The sequence below is a fragment of the Suncus etruscus genome, chromosome 17 (genome assembly GCF_024139225.1).
Source record: "Suncus etruscus isolate mSunEtr1 chromosome 17, mSunEtr1.pri.cur, whole genome shotgun sequence".
In the NCBI taxonomy this organism is placed as follows: domain Eukaryota; kingdom Metazoa; phylum Chordata; class Mammalia; order Eulipotyphla; family Soricidae; genus Suncus; species Suncus etruscus.
In genome coordinates this window covers 40718939-40742201 of record NC_064864.1, presented here as the reverse complement: position 1 = coordinate 40742201, position 23263 = coordinate 40718939, and the positions used below count along the sequence as shown (strand labels likewise).

The window sequence follows — 23263 nt, the reverse complement described above, 5'->3', positions numbered from 1 at the left end:
ACACTTCTAGTGCCCTTCCTAGTAGACCCTTCATAGAGGGGGCTATCACTCATTTTACATTGGATGATGACAACAAATTCTAAAGAATAAGAATCCTGACTGCTGCCTAGAGGAAAAGGGAAAGATTTTTGTCACACAATTAAACCAACTAAATACAGAAAAGAGGGGCCAAAGAGATAGCACAGCAGGCAGAGTGTTTGCCTTGTATGTGGTCAACCTTGGTTAGATTCCAGGCATCTCCTCCCTAAAAATAATATAGAAAAGATAATGGACTTAAATATTACCATTTTAAAACCATCAGCAAATTAAATGCTTCTAGTAACAACTACCTTCAACATTAAAACAAAAATGGATGAAAGTTCAATGGAAAAAAAGACATTTTTCAAAGTCCTCAGTTTCTCTCTGCAAATTACTAGGTATAAAAGTAAAATAGGGGCCAGAGAGATAGCATAAAGGTAAGGCATTTGCCTTGCATGCAGTAGGACAGTGGTTCAAATCCCAGCATCCCAGATGGGCCCCGAGCCTGCCAGGAGCGATTTCTGAGTGTAGAGCCAGGAGTAACCCCTGAGCGCCGCCAGGTATGACCCCCCCAAAACAAAACAAAACAAAACCAAAACAAAAAATAATAAAAGTAAAATAGTAGCATTTCAAGTTTTCTAGCTGCATAAATCCATTCTATTTCTCCTTTAAAAAAAAACAAACATAGAAACTCTATGCACACATTACGAAAATAGGACACAAATCACTAACCTATAATAGAATTACTGAACTTCCTCCAATAATTGCAACAAAGATAGTTCCCATGGTCCTGAAGTGCAGTCATTACTGAATAAATAAGACAACACAATTATGTCACCAAAAAAATCTAGTTCCTAGGAATATAAGGAGTTAATAAAGTTATACTGAAAGCAATAAAGATTAACTTTTTTGATAACTTAATTTTGCTACCTATTGCACATTTGATAGGGTATTTGGGGAAGCTAAATAGAAGAGGTACTAATACAGTTGCTTACTGTGTAAGTAAACTGGAAAAATAAAGTTTAAAATTGAGAAAAGTTTAATGGTACATATTCCAGGACTATAGAACAAAACCAAAAGGATGTTTTAGTCTTCTCTATCTGAATTCAATAATATTAACCACTCTGTACCTGGGTTTTCCAAACATAAATGGTATTATTTTGAGTTCATACCATATTGAATTGAGAATCTGTGAACAGAAGTATGTGCTTGGATGCAAGTTTGTAATGTTAGAAAGGCCAACCCAAGATCATCAGCTACAGCTAAAGCTATGTCCGTTCCCCATGGCTTACTGACATTTCCAGCAATGAGCTAAAAAGAACTGACAAGATGCAACTTATTGATTTAAAGGCCACATACTCCGATGTCTTATTATTTTAAATGCCAGCATGTTTCAAGGAAAGTATTTCCACCATTTTAAATGCTTGTATTCTTTAAGGTCAGTTATCTAAGATGAAATCAGTTTGTATAAATTAGTGCTTTAACATTAACAAAAAATAAACTTTATATTTAATTTCTACTTAATCCTTAACACACTGAATTCTTAAAACACCACGACATTAATGAATCAAAAGGAAACGACACTGAATACACACTAAGTTAAATATGATATTCAAAATATTTAATGTACCTCCCATCAATAACTAACTCTTTACCTGTTTGCCTAATATTTATCATGGGCCATGATATAAATTCTAAAGTGTAAGTGACAAACAACTACTATTATAGGTACATTGAATTCACCAGTGTTTGTAATCAAAACAACTGAACTTTATTATCTCATATCTTTATATGTAAAAATAAAACAGTAAGAGATGACAAGGATGTGATACTTTAGCCTCTATGGAAAATGGCATAGCGATTCTAAAAAGTAATTAAGGGGCTAGTGGATAGTAGAGAGGTTAGGATGTTTGTCCTTGCACGTAGCTGACCTGGTTTCTATCCTTAGTACCTCTTGTACTAAGTATGATCCTTAAGCACAAAACCAGAAATAAGCCATACCAGATGTGAGCCAAAAACAAAAGGATAAGTTCTTTAAGAAACAAAATACTAAAATAGAGAGTCAGAAAGACAGTATATCATTAAGGTGCCTTGCACACACCTAATCTAGGTTTGATACATGGCACAACATATGGTAAATGGTCCCTCCAACCTCACTAGGAATGATCCTTGATCACAGAGGCAGTATGTATAATCTGAGCACAGCTGGTATAATCCCAAAGCTGCAGCTCCCATTATTTAAATATAACTATCATATAAACCAGCAATTTAAGTTATATATCAATGTATAGAAAAACACCAAGGCAAAAAAAAGATAAATGCAGTGTATGTTCACAGTGATGTTAATTACAATAGCAATGGTCTGGAGGTAATTCAAGTATTTCACAGGAGAGAAAAGCTATGGTATAAAAACACAATAGAATACTGCTCAGCAGTAAGTAAAAAAAAAAAATCAAGTCTTGCCTTTTGGTACATCAACAGAACTAAAGGGTATCATACTAATAAGCAAAGTCAGTCAGAAGAAGAGAGACTGAGGCTGAAGCGGTGGCACAAGGGCCTTGCCCACACTAGTCTAGGACGAACCACGGTTTGATCCCCTGGCATGCCATAAGGTCCCCCAAGCCAGGAGCGATTTCTGAGCACATAGCCAGACCCCTGAGCGTCACCGGGTGTGGCCCAGAAAAAAAATAAAAAGAAGAAGAGAGACAAATGCCCAAAAATCTCATTCACATGTAGTATATGAAACAGAAACTACCAAAGCCAAGGGTAAGGCTGAGGGTAGGGTCTGATGGGACAGAAGTGTAGGGACAACATAGTACATTAGGGGTGGGCATGATAGGTAACTCTGTACACCTCAATCTTATAAACATATACCTCTAAATCAGGTTTTTCAACATTTATATATGTATATGCAAATATGTATAAACCATATGTATCTATGAATACAATAAACAATATAAGGGTAAAATGAAAGAAAATATTTGAAAATCATTTTTCTGGTGATGATTTAATATAGAGAAAATTATTAGAATTCAACAATAAAACAGTCTAATATTTAATGGGCAAAAACATATTTCAATATCAATGAGCATGAGAAAATATGTTCAATTTCAATAACCACTAGAGAAATGCAAATAAAACTCACAATGTGATGACTGACACATCCCAACCATAAGGGTACCACTAGAGGTTAGTGGATTCTCAAAGTAATAAACTACCATAAGGTTCAGCAATTTTATGTGAGAAGCAGGATTTTCAAGAAGTATTTGTGCACCGAAGTTGACAGCATTGTTTCCATGAGGTGGAAGTAACCCACTGTGGCTGTGGAATGACTAAATAAAAAGATGGTATAGAATAATGTAATAAATAGTATGATAAAAAATAATGTAATCAGTTCTGTAAAAATAAATTCTAACACAGGCTACCAGGCTAATAACCCTTAAGGACAATTGGTAAGCCAGTCATAGTATAATGAATACTTCGTGAGTCATTTAATGAGGTGAGGTATCTGGAACAATCAAACTTGGGTACAAAAGGTAGAATCGTTGGGACTAAAGAAAGGAAGGGGAAATGTGAAGTTGTTTTGCAAGATGAAGAGTTCTGAAAACCAGTACAAAACTGTAACTATTTTGAACCTACTTACCACAAGTATGTATTTTAATAGAATTTATGTTTTGTGTATTATATGGTACAAAGTAAACAAAGACACAATCTATGATTAAGTGCAAATAATTTCAAAAGTACATAATGTAGAAGAGGAAAACTATACCCTAATACAGAATAGAGGAAGAAAAGCAATATGCTTTTATAAATAGAAATGAATAAATAGGAGTGAGGTCCATACATATGAACAGGAATAAATGAAAGAGGAACTCAGGGGGCAGAGCGATAAAACAGTGGTAGGGCGTTTGTCTTGCACACTCCCAACCTGGGGCGGACCCAGATTTGATCCCCAGCACCCCATATGACCCCCCGAGCCTGCCAGAAGTGATTTCTGAAAGCAGAGCCAGGTGTAACCCCTGAACACCACTGGGTGTAGCCCAAAAGCAAACAATCAAACAAAGACAGACAGACTCAGTACAAAACTATCAAAACACCAAAGCACTCAATATAATAGCTCTAAACCAAAATTTCATACTACTACACATGAACAATTTCCTTTAGAGCTTAAATGATAAGAATCTCCTCTTCGTGGGGCCGGAGCGATAGATCAGCTGTAGCATGTTTGCCTTGCACCCAGGACGAACCTTGGTTCGATCCCCAGAGTTCCATGTGGTCCCCCAAGCCAGGAGAGATTTCTGAGCACATAGCCAGGAGTAACCCCTGAGCGTCACCGGGTGTGGCCCCAAAACAAAACAAAACAAAACAAACAAAAAAAAAGAATCTCTTCTTCAAACGCTAGAGGAAAGATACAGAGGTTAAGGTGCTTGCCTTGTATGTGGCTGAGCACAAGCCACATGACATGAAGCCCAATCTTCCCCTCTCACACATTAAAGAACCTCCAATAAATCTGAAATAAATCTCGTCAAGTAAAATTTCACGTAGATTCTTGAGGATCAGTTTTTCTAGCTGAAATTCTATACATTATCCATTCAATGCCTATGCACTCAAACTACAATTACAAAATACCTTATCCAAACTTTTTATATTAACAAAATGTTACATGATGTTTTGCCAGAAAAGTTTAAAATAAAAACTTAGTAATTTATTCCTACATAAAAGCAATAGTAATTCAAAACATGTTGGAATGCACAGAAGCAAGTACAGATAATAGTGCACAAAACAGCACAAAAACAAATCCAATGAAGAAATTTAATTCTCCAAAAAAGAATATAATGCAATTGAGAAAACTGAATAGCATGTACAAAGAGCAAAATTTGAGTTACACAGAAAGTAACTGAAAGGGGAATGAAGAATTGGGGCCAAGCAATAGCATAATGAATGGATGTTTGTCTTGCACGCAGCCAATCATGTTCAATCCCTGGCATCCTATATGGTCCCCTGAGCCTGCCTGGAGTAATTTCTGATTGCAAAGCACCACTGGGTGTGTCCCATCAAAAAAGGGAATAAAGAATAAAGATAAATTATAAGCCTACTAGAGAATAATAGAAGTGTTAAGACCCTGAACACCGGTCTTGGCAATGATTTTTTTGGATATCACAACTTTAATTTTTAAAATTTGATATTCCAAGCAAAATCAAGGAAAGAATCAATTTTGGTGATGTGGAGGGGACTCTATGCAGTGCTGGGGATGAAAATTGGGTTGGGCACATGCAAAACAAGCACTCTATATATCCCTTCCCCTTTTATGCATTTTCACACCTATAACCCTCTAAATCAGATCCCTTTCCTGGACGTTTTACAAGATTTTCTAACTATAAATGGCTCTATAATGCCTACATTCTAATGATTATAAAAATCATTTATCTCAGTACAGGAAAGATGCACAGCAGTATAGTGTTTGCCCCGCAGGCAGACAACCCAAGACCCAGGTTCGATCCCTGGCATCCCATCCCGTATGGTCCCCCGCGCCTGACAGGAGCAATTTCTGAGTGTAGAGCCGGGAGCAACTCCTGAGCACCAATAGGTGTGGCCTCCCCTGCCCCAAAGAAATCATTTATCTCAAAGAATCCTCCTATGATATGGGTTGAGTTCTAACTCACTGATTAAAAAATGACAGTGTTGGGCCAGAGAGCTATCTCACATAATCAACAGGATACCAAACATGTGGGATGCCCTGAGTTCCATACATGGAACATACACAAGACCTCTGAGTACCACTGGCTGTAGCCCTGGTGGTCTTGATTACCTCTAGGCCATGGCAGAACTATACCACTGGGTCCTGACATCCCTGTAAGTGATGCAAGATTCCGCTGTAGCTCACTAGGTAGAAACATAATTTAAAAAGAAAAAAATAATATCAGACACATCTCAACTATTAAATGCAGTCAAATTTTAGTAACTTTAAAACACTAAATGAGGGGCCGGAGTGATAGCACAGCGATACGGCGTTTGCCTTGCATGTGGCTGACCTGGGATGAACCCAGGTTTGATCCCTGCATCCCATATGGTCCTATGAGCCTGTCAGGAACAAGCAACTGGGGGGAGGGTTGGGTTTTGGGGCCACACCAGTGACACTCAGAGGTCACTCCTGGCTATGCATTCAGAAATCGTTCCTGGCTTAGGGGGACCATATAAAACATGGGGTGGGGGGGAATCGAACTACAGTCTGTTCTAGGTCAGCCACTTGAAAGGAAAACACCCTACTGCTTGCACCACAGCTCTGGCCCCGTAGGAGCAAGCATAGAGCCAAGAGCAACCCCTAAGTGTGGCCACCAGGTATGTCCCCCAAACAAAAAAGAACCACTATATAAATAAAACAAAGGAAGAGAAGTTGAGTCTCAACATTCCCAACCAACATTTGGATTCAGGTTTCAGAGTGGAGCATGATTTAATCTCATTACTAAAAAATTTAAAAAATTGGTAATGGGTAAATGTGGCCAATCTAGGTTTAATCTCTGACACCCCATACAATTCTCCAAGTACTAGTAGGATTGATCTCTGAGCACAGAACCACAAGCAAACCTGAGCACTACTGGGTGTGGCTCCAGCATAAAGCATATAAACTGGTCCTTTGAGCTATCTCCCTGCCCCTTATATCTCCTTTACTTGTATCGGTCACCAATGAACTCATGAACATTCCACAGCAAGAAAGGACTGGTATTTCACTTCTCTAGTATACTTTCTGGCCTGCTGCAGATCTTGATATTTAATGATATTCTGGGAGAGAGGGAGGAAATCACTCAGTTGTGCTCAGGACTTGTTCCTGGCTGTGCTCAAGGATTACTCTAGATGGACTCATGGGACCATGTGGGTTGCCAGGGATTGGACCCAGGTTGGCCAAGTTCAGACAAGCAACCTACCTGCTGTAATACTGCTCTGGCCCAGCACTTAATGAACTGTCAAATGATTATTTTACTGTTTAATTCTGATCACATAAACTTAAAGAGTGGAGTTAATGGCTAATAAATGGTTTATCTCTAATTGTGTGTCATCTGTTTTACAGAAAAGGAGTTAAGAGGAGAAAGAGGAAGAGGGGTGGGGACTAAGAAGATAGACCTAAAGGCTGATGTGGGTGCTTGGAGTTCGGAAGGCAGATTCCAACCACAGAACAACATTGTTCCCCTGCTTTGGGGCAAACCCCAAAGCACTTATTCAAGAGTACCTCTAGGTGTAACCCAAAACAAATCAATACAAAACAAAACACCAATTCTGATAATTTGTTATTTTAATGAGATCTTGAACTGAGCACTGATTCAGTGTCAATTTGTTTTTCTTTAATGTTTTAAAATTATCTATATAAATGGTCTCTAAAAACATAACAAAAGTTAGGTTTGGGGGCTGAGTGATAGCGAAGCAGTATGGCATTTGACTTGCATGTGGCTGACCCAGGGCGAACCTGGGTTCAATGACTGGCATCCCATATGGTCCCCCAAAGCCAGGAGCCAGGAGTAACCTGAGCGTTGCCAGGTTTAGCCCAATAACAACAAGGTTGGGTTTTACAATTTGAATGGGGGGGGGAGTTTGGGCCACACCAGGCTGTTTTCAAGGGATCATATGAGGTATCAAGAATCAAACCTGGGTCAGTGGAGTGCTAGACAAGCACCTTATCTGCTGTACTATGCTTCTCCAGCTCCAAATTGTATTTCTTTTAAACAACTATAATATCCTAAAGTACAGATTAACAATTGTTTCCTAATCTTGAAGGTGAATCTGTTTTATCTTCCAAAAAGACTGCTCTATTTTCACCTAAATATTTAAAAATTAATAAATGTCTGCTTTATTGATTCTAACAGCAGCAGTCATGCACTGAAAATCAAATTCATTTATGTATAACTTCCACCTTTTCTTAATACAATTTAAATGTTTCACCAGGCCAATTTCTAACAAGATTCTTAATACTTTATGCTGCCATCTACTGGCTCTTACCATATCAATTATTTCATTTTCTTTGTGTGTGTGTGTGTTTTGTTTTTTGTTTTTAATTTTTGAACTTTTGGGTCATACCTGATGGTGCTCAGGGGTTATTCCTTGGGGGTGACCATATGGGATGCTGAGGATTGGCTGCATACAAGTGCCTTACCTGCTGTATACTATCTTTCTGGCCCTGTTTTTGGGAATCTTAAACCAATCTTAAAGTATAAGACTTAACAAACCCCAGAAATTATATTTAATTTCAAGATTTTAATTCTCAGATGATTTATTCCAAACGATCCTCGCAAGAAGTTTCAGAACATTTATTTTAACAAAACTTAAGATATTTACTTGACAATTTATGCTTTCTAGAGTCTTTTCCTGTTTCCATTATAGATGCTGTGTCTATCTTTAAAAAAAAAAAAAAAAAAGCCAGGCCAGAGTTATAGCACAGTGGGTACAACTTTGCATTGAGTACAGCAAACCTGAGTTTGATTCTTGGCATCCCATATGAGTAAACTGCCATGAGTAAACTTTTGAGCACCACTGGGTATAGCCACATATCAAAAGACAAACAAAACAAAACAAAAAAAAAATACAAGAAAATAAAAAAAGATAAAGAGAGGTAGTGAAGAGCTAAAGTAGTAAAATAAGAGGCCAGAGTGGTAGCAGAGCAGCAGAGCATTTGCCTTGCACGTTGCCAACCCAGAACAAACATGGGTTTGATCCCGGCAATCCATATGGTCCCCAAAGCCAGGAGTAATTTCTGAGTGCAAAGCTAGGAGTAACCCAAGTGCTACCACATGTGTCCCCCCCCAAAAAAAATTAAATAAAAAATTACAAAAAGAAGTAAAATAAAAATTCAGAATAAACTAAAGACTGCATAACTACATATAAAGATTACATAACCACAAATAGTAAGAACAACTATTTTAATGATAAATTATCCCTTACCTTACTATTTCTATACTTCTAAAAGTTTTGTTTATCTTTATACAGCAATGAAACTCTTACTACAAAAAATCCTACACTTAATTATTAAATATAAAATTTATTTCACAAACATTTCCTAGAAGAAGGCTAATGAATAATTCTTTCTTCTAATTCTGAGTTTCTCAACCTTTTTCTCCCAATGGTGCCCTTCTGACCTTGTTCTCTTCCTGTGAGTACACTTCCTGTCCTATTTATTGGCCCCCTAGTTTCATGCTGTTGTCCCATTCATAAAATTTTGGCTGTTTTGGAATAGTCTGGAGCCTACAAGGAATGTCCCTTAAGGAACTCTATACAATCATCAACTGAATGATTTGTTCAATAAATATTCAACCTGTTACATGTGGACCACACACAATTTCATATGTAATTAATTTTCTTGTGTGTCACATTAAACTTCAAGATACTTTCCTCCTTAATTCAATGAGAACAGACCATCCTAGAGATTCACAAGTTTTTTTCATGTAGTAATCAAAGAAAGATGCAACAGATTTTAAAGCTATTTATTTAACAATGCCAAATACTGGTAGTGGCTACACAACTGGGATACCAAACCTTCAGAATTTCACAATATAGTCAGAAACAAAAGATTCAGAGGACAGAAGAGAGCTGAAAGGGTTTAGAGTATACTTTGCATGAAGGAGGCCCAGGTTTAATGTTAATGGCCCCCCAGAACATGGCCAGATATGTCCCCCCACACTCCCCCAAAAAAACACAAAATAGAAAAGGGTGAAAAAATAAGGCAAAATATTGACAATCAGTACAGATAATATTTACTATAATGCTGTAACTTATTAGAAAAGCTATAAAGCAACTAAACAATTTGTGGGAAGAAAGGTAGCTTATATCAAGAACAAGAGTAAAGAGGGTTAGAATAAGAATACATTGGATAGAATGCTTGTTTTGCATCTGGCCAATCCAGGTTCAATCCCTAACACCCTATATGGTCCCACAAAACACCCCCAGAAATGATCCTTGAGCCCAGAGCAAAAGTTAATCCTGAAAACCAATGGGTGTGGCTCAAAAAACCAAAAGAAACAAATTTGCTAAGCTATAGAGAATAAATCCATATAGTAAATGAAACATTGTATTTAATACAAATGATCAGACCAATGTTACACAAACACTAGAACACTAGTAAAGCAGAATCAAAAAAGAAGACTAAATTGTAGAAGATGCTAAGAATTCAGGAGAATAGTTTAGCCGTTGGGGTATAGGATAACTTCTCTGTACTATTTCTAGAATGGGGTTTGGGGGTAGGGAAGGATGCATAGTGGTTTAATCTTTCAGGATAATAAAAAAGGACTAAAGATAAATTGGGGATCAATAATGAATTACTTCAGATGCTAATCATATCATCTGAAGGACTGTAATAGCTGTGAAAAGAAAAATAATGAACGTAATTCAATCAGGAGAAACTTATAGAACCAAGCTAAGGTGAGAGGAAAGAATAAAAACATTTCCAAAACTAGAACTAAAATAACCACACTTATTTGTACTAACATTCACTTTTCAGATAGACTAAACAAAACCATTCAGTATCCCTGCCCCTAGAAAGTTCCCTTCACTAAACAAATAAACAAAAAGCACTCCCAACTTATCAGATCCAACTTCTGCCCCTTCAATCTTTCTGATATGTGTGTGTGTGGGGGGGGGTCCCCTCCCCAGGTTTTGCCCACTTTGGGAAGAACTGCTTTAAAACACAAAACAGAAAAACTACAAACAGAAACAAAAAAACAAACTTATTAATAAAAGTTTGTATTTCCAGACCAAAATTTTGTTTAATTGTACAAAGCAATAAAACAGAAATTTAATAAATCCTATTATAGAAACTCAATTTGTAAACTGCTAAAATATTATAAAGAAATATTTTGTACTAAAGTGTTTCTGTCCATCATAAATCTACAAGAACTATTAAATACTGATCTAAATATTACTATTCTTTCTATATAAATAACTCATTACATGAATTACCTATACTTTATGCTTAAATATTTTGACATAATTTTCTGCCTACTTGAATTAAAATTAAGCATGCATGTTGGGATACAAATTTCTCAGCAGGTAGCCATTAGAGAAGTAACAGTCTACAGTGAAAAACTGAATTACTATTAAATACTACATATAACAAAATCAGACATTCCTTTTCCAAAAAAAAATCTTCCAAAGTAATCAAATCTTGAAAAAAATAAAAACTATCAAGTATAATACCATACTAGTCAAGAGCCACAAGATTCTTGATTACCTTTACTTTATCTCTTCTCAAGCAACAAAACAGACAATTTTCATCAAAAGTCCAATCAGAAATGCTTTCAGGTTCACAGTCTGTAAGAAGAGTAGAAATGACAAATTAATAGTCACAAAACTTTTTTTTTGAGAAAATAATTCAGAACTACTTTCAGAAATAGTATTTAATACACAAAACACCCTTAATAATGGTAGATTCCTTACTTGTCTTAAAATGTCTAATGACTACTCGTTGATGTACCTTATTCAAGCATGTATTATTAGCTAAACATAAAAAGATGATCAAATGAATATAGCTGCAACCCACACAAAACTAAATGAGTTCACCAAGGCTTAAACCAGCGTATCACCCTGAAATGACAAAAAATATTTTTATACCTTTAAATAAACTGAGATCTTTTAATAATGCAGGTCCAAACAGCCCTTCAAGAATACTTTCAAACCCTGAAAATATACAAAAGAAATCCATTACAATAATGTTCTCTATTCAGTATGAATCTGATAAAACATAAACACTCATTTTCTTTCAGTTCTCAAAAACCCACAGATGATTACTTAGGGGATACTGAGGAAAGAGTACCAATGACAAAACTAAAAGGTGCATTTGTATTATTTTGTCAATAATTAAAAGTAATACAAATTTGGGGCCAGAGAGATAGCATGGAGGTATGGCGTGTTTGCCTTTCATGCAGGAGGTCATCGGTTCAAATCCCGGAGGTCCATATGGTCCCCCGTGCCTGCCAGGGGCAATTTCTGAGCCTGGAGCCAGGAATAACCACCCACACCCACACACCCACACAAAAACCACACACACACACACACAAAAGTAATACAAATTCAGAACACATTCAAACATAAAACAGACAACACTCAAAATGCAAATCCACCGGTTTCTTAACCATCTTAGAAAATTCCAAATACTCTTAATATAAATTCTGCCAATGCCAATTTTTAAAAGACACCATTCCCAATGAAAGAAAATGCTTCAAAATTTCTGTAATATTCTGGTTAAAGTTCATGTTGGGTCTCTAAATATCAACTTTAAAAAAAAAAGGCAAGCTAATAATTATTTTAAAAAGCAAATGTGGGGGCTGGTGAGGTGGCGCTAGAGGTAAGGTGTCTCCCTTGCAAGCGCTAGCCAAGGAAGGACCGCGGTTCGATCCCCCGGCGTCCCATATGGTCCCCCAAGCCAGGGGCAATTTCTGAGCGCTTAGCCAGGAGTAACCCCTGAGCATCAAACGGGTGTGGCCCAAAAAAAACAAAAATAAAAAGCAAATGTGTGGTCCAGAGTGATAGCAGGGCAGGGAGTTCTTGCAAATAGCTCACCCAGGTTCAATCCCTGGCATCCCATATGGTCCCAAGTCTGCCAGGAGTGGTTCCTGAGCCTGCGCAGAGCCAAAATTAACCCCTGAACACTGCTGGATGTGGCGCCAACCCGCCCCCAATGGTAAAGCAAATCCATTTTACTAATAAAAAATATATATCATTGTGTAATATCTTAAAAGACCTCTGTAATTATTTTATATTGAAAGTGGTTTTTGGTTTAAGCTATAAACAACTACCATCATGAAAAGGAAAAAAGTTAAATATAAATATCTCAAACACTGATCAACTCAATAAAACCCATCAGAGCAAGAGATATAACACAGTGGGAAGGATGCTTGCCTTGTACTGCTCAATTGTTTAATTGCCAGCATTCCACATGGTTCCGTTAAGTCCCCCCCCACAGCACAGAGCCAAAAGTAAGGTGTGAATACCACAAGGTGTGGACTAACCACCCCCCCAAAATACACACAAATATGCCATCATGCCAATTTTTATTGGCTACAGTAGAATAAGAAAGAAAAGGGAAATATATCATACCTTTGTACAACATACCAGAAACAATGATTTGAGTTCTATTGGTTCCCAAACTGGGAACTCAAAGTAAGGAGTCTATAAATCTAGTAAGTCCTACTTTAAGCATGACCCTAGGAAGATGGATATAATTTATGTATTCAGTTAGTGTACATGTTATTTTTCTAATGCATCGAAATGTTACTGTAATTAACTTAAAAAATTGTGTTCCTGGGACTGGAGCAATAGTACAGCTGGCAGGGATAGCAGAGCGGGTAGGGCGCTTGCCTTGCACTTGGCTGACCTAGGTTCAATCCCTGGCACACATAGGGTCCCCTGAGCCTGGCAGGAGTGAATTTTTCTTCTTTTTTTTTTTTTGGGGGGGGGGGGTGTGGTATGTTTTTGGGTCACACCGGCAGCGCTCAGGGGTTACTCCTGGCTTCATGCTCAGAAATTGCTCCAGGCAGGCTCAGGGAACCATATGGGATGCCAGGATTCAAACCACCGACCTTCTGCCTGCAAGGCAAATGCCTTACCTCCACGCTATCTCTCCAGCCCCCTACAGGAGTGATTTTTGAGCAGAGAGCCAGAGTAACCCCTGAGCACCACCAGGTATGTCTCCAAAACAAACAAAAAACCAAATAGTGTTCCTGTGGTCAGAGCAATAAACTCAGGTTTGATCTCCAGCATCCAATTTGAACCTCCTAAGCCTAGAGACAGAGAGACAGTGAGAGACAGAGAGATAAAAAAAATATTTTCATGTGTCAAAAGGTGGGCAGTATTATCTTATGGTATCTCAGGCCGGTAGATAAGGCTCACATACAGGTAGTATTTCTTCACTACAAATAACATTACCTTAATAGTCAGAGAATAGAAAAGATATTAGAAATGAATTTTTAGGGGCCAGAACAATAGCACAGCAGTAAGGTGTTTGCCTTGCATTTGACAATACAGGACGGACCCCGGTTCGAATTCTGGCATTTCATATGGTCCCTGAGCCTGCCAGGAATGACTTCTGAGTGCAGAGCCAGGAGTAATCACCGGGTGTGATCAAAAAATTAAATTAAACCTAGGATTTCACTCATTCAAGTAAGATTGTTCTACCACTGAGTCACATCTCTGGCCCAATATAAGTGATTGCTTTCATTTGCCTTTTATGCATAAGGACGGTAGTTTGAATCCCAGCATGTCATATGGCCCCCCGTGCCTGCCAGGGGCGATTTCTGAGCATAGAGCCAGGAGTAACCCCTGAGCCCTCCCAGGTGTGACCCCCCCCCCCAAAACAAAACAAAACAAAACAAAACAAAAGAAGTGGTAGGGTGTTTGCCTTGCACACACTAACCTAGGACGAACTGTGATTTGATTCCCTGGCATCCCATAGGGTCCCCCAAGTCAAGAGCAATTTCTGAGCACATAGCCAGGAGTATCCCCTGAGTGTCACTGGGTGTGGCCCAAAAAGCAAAAAAAAAAAACAAAACAAAACAAAAAAAATCAAGAACTACTACTACTTTGTCCTTATAGGGCTAATTATTCTACTACTTTCCAGAGTAAAGATTTCTTTCAACTCTCACTTGTTTTTCAACTCTCCTTAATCTGGCCCACCAAAATGATAAAGAAACAAAAGCAAACTAATCTTTCAGGCAAATGGAAATTATTTGTGCCTGTTTATTACTTGCCAACTGCAATTAAAATATTTTCCATGAAATGATTAAGGTCTTTCCCTGCCACAATAGGGTAGGAAAATGGTATGGGACGAGTTTTGAAGATGGGGATGTAGTGTAAGAAAATGAAAGAATACGAACTGCTAGTCCCTGTCTACTGGGAATGTAAACTAAATATTCTCAGTACCAGCCTTTAGAAAAATGAAAGAAAAAAAATTGCATAGCTTACATCAACTTTAAAGTCCTCAAGCCCCCTACTCCAAAAAAAAAAAATCTGATTTCACAAATCTTTACAATTGTATCTTGAAAGTACAATGCACAGGGCCTGAGCCATAATACAGCAGTCAGACACTTGCCTTGCAAGCAGTTCACCTGGGTTCAATCCTCAGCACATAACCCTATGGTCCCAGGAGCACCACCATAAATGATTCCTGAGTCCAGAGGCAGGAGCATTATCAGGTGTGGCCCAAAAACAAAGAAAAAAAGTACAAAATGAAAATAGCAAAAGGAAATTATAGGTGATCCCAAAAAAACAACTGAATATGCTTTTATCTGGTTTTAAGAAATTCTAACAAATTTCAACTCTGGGGCCGGAGAGATAGCATGGAGGTAATGTGTTTGCTTTACATGCAGAAGGATGGTGGTTCGAATCCTGGCATCCCATATGGTCCCCGAGCATGCCAGGAGCGATTTCTGAGCATAGAGCCAGGAGTAACCCCTGAGCGCTGCTGGGTGTGACCCCAAAACAAACAAACTAAAAAAAAACAAAAATAAATTTTAACTCTGCATACTAAACATAAGTTTTTCTTTTTAAAGATAAATGTTGAAAATAATACCAAGAAAGTAAAAGCAAATAAATGCTTTGGTAAATATTAAAAATCACAAAGGATATTGGAATCTGAAAGACTAAAAAAAAGAACAGCAATAACAAAGAACCCCACCATATCCCTTCCAAATACAATCACGGGAGCTGGATTAAGAATATGATTCAGAGGGCTGGCGAGGTGGCGCTAGAGGTAAGGTTTCTGCCTTGCAAGTGCTAGCCAAGGAAGGACCGTAGTTCGATCCCCCGGTGTCCCATATGGTCCCCCCAAGCCAGGGGCAATTTCTGAGTGCTTAGCCAGGAGTAACCACTGAGCATCAAATGGGTATGGCCCAAAAAACAAACAAAAAAAAGGAATATGATTCAGTGGCAGAACACTTATTTTGCACATAAAAATAAACGGGAGAGGGATGAGGGACACACCACCAAAAAAAAAAAAAATTCAGAAAGTAGAGAAAGGAAAAGATCCCCCAAAAGATCCATAAATGCAGATTAACAATTAATTTTGATCAAATAATAACTATATAATCATAGTTTTGTTTATATCTGCATCACCTCACAAATACTGTTTAGACAATGTATGCCTTTTTTGCTGTCCTCTGTTAACAGAATTTAATCTCTTTTTATTAATATTAAACATTGAATTTAACAGTTGCATAGCAACAAGGAAGTCTCATGTGCTGTGCTTGACATTAACAAAAGGCAAATAAAAGAACCAATGTTTTCAAATTTTATACCATAAATTCACACAAGTCATAAAGATCAATGCCAAAATGCCATGAAAAAGTATATACAGACGGAAAAGAACTGCATCATTATATTCAATTAACAGGATTTTTATGTAATATTAAAAAATAATTTTAATTCACATAATTATTTTCCAAACAATTCCTAAAAAAATTGTTCCTAAAGCTGGTCTCTTCCTTTCAAATTGTATTTTTTTTCTTTTGTTTTTTTGGGAGGGGCTCACATCCGGTGACGCTCAGGGGTTACTCCTGGCTATGCACTCAGAAATTGCTCCTGGCTTGGGGGACCATATAGGATGCTGAGAATCAAATCAAGATCCATCCTGAGTCAGCCATGTGCAAGGCAAACAGCCTACCACTGCGCTATTGCTCTGGCCCAGGGGTCCTCAAACTTTTTAAACAGGGGGCCAATTCACTGTCCCTCAGACCACTGGAGGGTCTGACTATAGTAAAAATAAAACTTATGAACAAATTCTTATGCACACTGCATATATCTTATTTTGCAATGAAGGAACAAAACAGATACAAATACAATATGTGGCCTGTGGGCCATAGTTTGAGGACCACTGCTGAGTCTGGCCCCTCAAATTGAATGACACCCTTCCTAGGTGTGGCCCCCAAATGCTAAAAGAATGTAAACACACCCTTCCAATTCCCATATCCTTGACTTTGGAGGGATGGTTTAGGACCTTTACAATAGGAGTCACATTCAGTTTCAACTGGGGTTGGGGAGGCATTCATCTGAAATTGATGTTGCTAGGGGCCACCTCGGGATTCTGTGTGGTGACTAAGGCCCAAGCAATGCCAGTGATCAAATCTATTGATACCACTTGAGCTGTCCCCCTGATTAGTAATTTTACAATGATTCTAATTTTTTGTGTCTGGCATAGCTAAAGATCAAACAAATTAAAAATAAAGCCAATAAAACAGAAGGGCAATTGATGTATAATGAGAAAAGAATAGTTTTATGTCCTAACTTAACCAAGTTCTCTGCATTTATAAACTAAAGCCACACTATAAATAAGGCTTATTTTGTTGACCCCTAGAGGTAACAAAATTTATAGTTCATGAAAGCTGTGTGTGATCTTAGCAAAACCAGAAAAATGTTGGCAAGCAAAGTTCAGAAAAATAATGGCATTAATATTTTAAAGAGAAGAAAGGAATATATATTAAGTAGCTGGGACATAAAATAATTTCATACTTTATTTACATACAGAATACTATAAATGAGATTTCAAGATGTTTAAATCAAAGACACAAAGATAGTTTCAACAGTAGTTAAGCCAGATAAATTTAGTTCTTGGAAAAGCCAGGGGCAGTTTAGGTTCATTTTATCTATTATATCAAATAGTCTTGGGGAGAGTAATTATGATTAGAAAGAAGCCATTTAAATGCAAACCTGAATTTGATTTGATGAGTCAATTACATAAATTCACAAACTGTGGCCACATTTCCTTAGAGGAATTCAATCATTACAGGGTCAGTATATTTGTATGAGCAGTGTTTTTGTAAGTTAAATAAAAATGTGCTTGTATTTAGTCAATACAAACACTATATTCCATAAAATATGTATCTTTATAAACCACTCAGATTTTTTTTTTTTTTTTTTGGTTTTTAGTTTTTGTGTCACACCCAGCAGCTCTCAGGGGTTACTCCTGGCTCTATGCTCAGAAATCGCTCCTGGCAGGCTCGGGGGACCACATGGGATGCCAGAATTCGAACCACTGTCCTTCTGCATGCAAGGCAAATGCCCTGCCTCCATACTATATCTCCAGCCCTACACTCAGAATTCTTAGCACCATTTTGTCATTAAGTTTCTCCCTCTCTCCACTCCTTTCCCTTCTTCCCTGCTCCCTCCCTTTCAGCCATATTCTTTGGGCTGGGTCTACTCCAGGTTCCATGATCATGGGAAGCACAAGGTGCCAAGGACTGAACATGGTCTTCCAGTATGTACCGTCTTATACTAAAGCCCTTTGCGTTCTCTCCCCAATTCTAGATGAAGACAAAAACTACTAAAAATAAAATACAATATGGAATATCAGCAGTTTTATTTTACTTTTCTATTCCATGGTGTCAGGGACTGAACCTAAGCCTCATACATACAGCCAAGTTTTCTACTGATAATCTACTGATAATGCATCACTGATCCACTGGCTTTGAGCTTTCTGAATTTCTGATTTTCCTGGTGGGGGCCGTGGAGTATACCCAGCAATGCTCAGGAACTATTCAAGGCTGGTGTTCTGGGCTTACTTCTGACTGTAATTAAAGTGGAGCTCTTGCATGTAAACTAAATATCTGCTCCTTTGAGCATATATCCAGCCCTGATTTTGTTCTGAAGTAAAAAAAAAAAATTTTCTTTTGGTTTCTGAGCCTCTTTTTCCTGGTGGACTACAGAAGTTTAAGAGTTGACTCTGAGCCAGGCACAAGATAGCATCTGTAAATAATGCGAAATGCAAAGTTTTTATTCCTGAATTTCATTCTGAACTTCAAAAATCAATAAATGGTCTTGTCCATAGTAAGAATAATGAGTAGTGGGCCCGGAGAGATAGCACAGCGGTGTTTGCCTTGCAAGCAGCCGATCCAGGACCAAAGGTGGTTGGTTCGAATCCTGGTGTCCCATATGGTCCCCCGTGCCTGCCAGGAGCTATTTCTGAGCAGACAGCCAGGAGTAACCCCTGAGCACCGCTGGGTGTGGCCCAAAAACCAAAAAAAAAAAAAAAAAAAAGAATAATGAGTAGTGCTAGAAGAATATAGCAGAATATGGGGCTAAAACTAAAGTGTGATACACCTTAACATTGAGAAGTGTTGAAGAGGGACTTGGAAGACTTTTTAGAGGTCAGAAAAAAGAGCCTCTGGGGACTAAGATAACTCAAAGGCTTAAAGAGTCCACCTTAAAAGTCAGAGCTTGATTTCTATTTAGTTACAGGCACAGAGCTTTGTCTTAAGAGTTGCTATTTAAGCCTAGAAGCACTGCTATCTATGACTCCTGGCACTACAATCACAAATGAAAGGAAGTGACTCCTGGCAAACACATCAGACTGCAAATAACAGTCTGGTGTGCGTATGAGACCTGGTCATTACAATGGGAAAGGAAAATAAAAAGGGGGAAAACCCTCTAGAAAGAGTATTTGAGCACAGAATGAACTAAATGAGCAAGTCATGTGGCTATCCAAGAAGGATATCTAGAACAAGCAGCACTTCAACAGTCTATAGTCTGAAGTATCACTGGTGGGTGTGCTGCAAACTAGAGGGGAAAGGCAGTCACCAGAGTGTGCTAACACCACCTTTCTGTATGTCCCACCACAACCTCACCATTGGTACTAGGAGAGTCAAGACCTTGAAGTCCAGTGGGAGTTCTGACCTCTGAACTCTCTACCTCTGACCTCTACCCAGAGGTCTTGCAGTCTTTTTAGGGGAGTGACCACTCCTGGCTGTGCTCAGGATTTACATCTGGCTCTGCACTCAGAGATGACTCCTGATTGTGCCCAGGGGACCATATGGGATGCCAGAAGTCCAACCCGGGTCAGCCACATGCTTGATAAGCACCCTGCCCACTATACTATCTCTTGTCCCCATACTCCCTATTTTTGCAAACAAAATTTTGGAGCAGACAGTGTGAAGCAAAGAATTTACTTAGAAACTAAGGGGGGAAAGTGAAAGATGAGTAAATTTGAGAGTAAACTGTTTCTCCACAAAACAGGGTTGAGGGTTGCTGCCATAAAAAAAAAAAAAAGATCAACTCCCCTCCAAAGTATGATTGGAGGTTAACTTTATGGAATGTCCATAAAGTTAAAAAAAAAAAAAAAAAAGCACACCTAGAGTAGATTGTGGGCAACTCTGAGACAAGAGGGTGTGTTTCATAAATTAAACAGTTGCACCCCCTTGGCAATGGAAGAAACACTAGCACTCTAGAAGAAATCAGAGAAATATAGAGTCCATATAATTTGGTCCAAATTTCTATTTTTTTGTTTGTTTTTGTTTTGGGACCACACCCTGTGTCACTCAGGGGTTACTCCTGGCTATGTGTTCAGAAATTGCTCCTGGCTTGGGGAGACCATATGGGACTCCGTGGGATCGAACCACGGTCCGTTCTAGGCTAGTGCAGGTGAGGCAGACGCCTTACCACTTGCATCACTGTTCCGGCTCTGGTCCAAATTTCTAGCTTTGCCTTTAATTGTTCTACATACAAAAAATTTTCTTATCTACCTACCTCATTTTCCTTGACTATAATTTTGATAGGAAAATCACAATGAAATATTTCTACTATTTAGACCAGGGGTCCTCAAACTTTTTAAACAGGGGGCCGGTTCACTGTCCCTCAGACCATTGGAGGGTCTGACTATAGTAAAAACAAAACTTATGAATGAATTCTTATGCACACTGCATATATCTTATTTTGCAATGAAGAAACAAAACAGATACAAATACAATATGTGGCCCGTGGGCCATAGTTTGAGGACCACTGATTTAGACTATTATAAAGTATAATAGAAGCATTAGGTTATAAAGAGCTTGCAAAGAGAAATAAGGGGAAAACTGGAACTCTTATTCCATTTATGAGTTTAACTGTTTTATAGTTTATATGTCAGATTCATATAAGGAATGAACCACTGTTAACTATACAAGACAAGCCCCTACCTGCTACTACTCTCTCCTTCTGAACCAACAACCTGGTGATTTTTACATAAATCTTATCATGTTGCCTCCGCTACTACCTAAATAAAGTTAATGAATATTTTTTCTAAATTCAAAACTCAATTTCACTGTAAAGCATTGTTTGTATAACCTTGTCTCTAAATTTCTGACCTTATCTTCCTATTTTCCTCCCTATTCATTCTGCTCACATCATATCAACTTTCTTACAGTTTCATATTGAAATTATTATATAATATACAATATTTAACTTGTATAATGTATAAAAATAGTTAAGATGGAAGTTGATAGAGTTAATAGAAGCAAAGTGTAAAATACTGAAGCTAAACTGTTACTAATTCAAGCAGTCTGACAGAAATCACAATATTATAATACATCACCACCAGGGCAAACACCTTGAAAATTTTATTGTTAAAAAAAATCTCCATCAGATAGGAGAGATAGCATGGAGGTAAGGCATTTGCCTTGCATGCAGGATGATGGATCGAATCCCAGCATCTCATATGGTCCCTGGAATAGCCTGCTAGGACCAATTTCCGGGCATAGAGCCAGGAGTAACCCCTGAGTTCTGCCGGGTGTGATTCCCCCCCTTCCCCCGGCAAAAAAAAAAAATCCCCATCGACATACTAGAATAATTTGTGCAACTTGAATGAAACTGACACATACAGAAAACAAATAGCAAAATGGCAAAGACTTTTCTTATGAGTAATCACATATATATGGTTTAAATATTCCATCTGAAAGGCAAAGAAAGACAAAATGGATAAAACTATATGCTATAGGGCCACAGTGATAGCACTGTGGGTAGGGTGTTGCCTTGCAGGCAGCTGACCCGTTTGATCCCTGGCATCCCATAAGGCCCCCTGAACCTACCAGGAGTGATATTTTAGTGCAGCTGGAGTAACCCCTGAACACCACCAGGTGTGACCCCAAAACAATAGATCAATCAATCAATAAATAAATGCAATTATATATAAAGATGCTCTTTAAATCTAAGAATATAGAGGGGCTGGAAATAGTATAGGGAATAGCTCTTCCTTGCATTCCACTGACCCTAGTTCAAATTCCTTATATCTCAGTTGGTAACCTGAACATCACCTAAGCATTGGAGACTTCAACACCACACTTAAAATAGATTAAAAAACTAGCAAAAAATAAAATTGAAATTGAAAGCTATAAACACTATAAACTACACTATTAAACGCTATAAACCAACTACAGATCTTTTTTGTTTGCTTTTTTGTCACACCCAGCGGAGCTCAGAGGTCATTCATGGCTCAGAAATCACTCCTGGCAGGCTTGGGGGACTATATGGGATGCCAGAGATTGAATCAGAGTAGGGTTGGCCAAGTGCAAGGCAAATGCCCTACCCACTGTGCTCTCACTCTAGTCCCAGATCTTCCTTAATTAAGAAAGGTTATATCCAAGAGCCCTACCCACTATGCTATCAAAATTTCTTAATTATTTTATTAGCCTGCAGTTGCACAAATCATCTACTAGAGCCAGTTCTACAGTAATGTATTGAATAGACTTATATAACTTATGGAATACAGTATTAAAACCAAAAGTCATGCCAGAAAGAAAGTACAGTGTAAGGAGGGTGCTTGCCTCGCACTGGGCTAACAAGGGTTCAATCCATAGAAAAATAGGTTGCTGAGCTGGTACAATAATAGCACAGTGAGTTAGGCGTTTGCCTTGCAATACGGCTGACCCGAGTTAGATCCCCAGCATCCCATATAATCGCCCGAGTCTGCCAGGAGTAACTTCTGAATGAAAAACCAGGAGTAACCCGAGAGCTGCCAGGTGTGCCCCTCCAAAGAAGGGGGAGGACTAGGTTGGTTATCCTCATAAATCACATTATTAGCAGACTGGTAACAGCAGATCCCTGTTATTGCTCAATAATGCTACTTCAAGAAAAGCAATGCTAAAGCATGTTTTGTTTTTTTTTTGTTTTTGTTTTTTCAGGCCACACCCATTTGATGCTCAGGGGTTACTCCTGGCTAAGCACTCAGAAATTGCCCCTGGCTTGGGCGGACCATATGGGATGGGGATCGAACCCCAGTCCTTCCTTGGCTAGCGCTTCAAGGCAGACACCTTACTCCTAGCGCCACCTCACCGGCCCCGCTAAAGCATGTTTTACACTTGTTTTAAACATGGCTAACCAAGGTTCAATAGCCTGCATCCCATATGGTCCCCTGAGCCCTGCCAGGAGTGATCTATGAGTACAGAGCCAAGAGTAAGTCCTAAGCCATGGCCAAGTGTGGCCCAAAAATAAAAAGGGGGAAAAGGGTAAGAAAAGGTAAAATTCAAAGTAT

At 38.4% G+C, this 23263-nt stretch overlaps 1 protein-coding gene across 1 annotated transcript in view; it reads right to left on the bottom strand.

Moving 5' to 3' along the window:
- The window catches only part of LCOR (ligand dependent nuclear receptor corepressor), a 117449-nt gene that overhangs the window by 55247 nt on the left and 38939 nt on the right, over positions 1-23263 (bottom strand). The window contains exons 3-4 of the mRNA XM_049790795.1: positions 11608-11673; positions 11228-11307 (exon numbers count right to left, since the gene is read on the bottom strand). The gene's annotated coding sequence lies outside the window, so the exon portion shown is untranslated. The remainder of the gene's footprint in view (positions 1-11227; positions 11308-11607; positions 11674-23263) is intronic.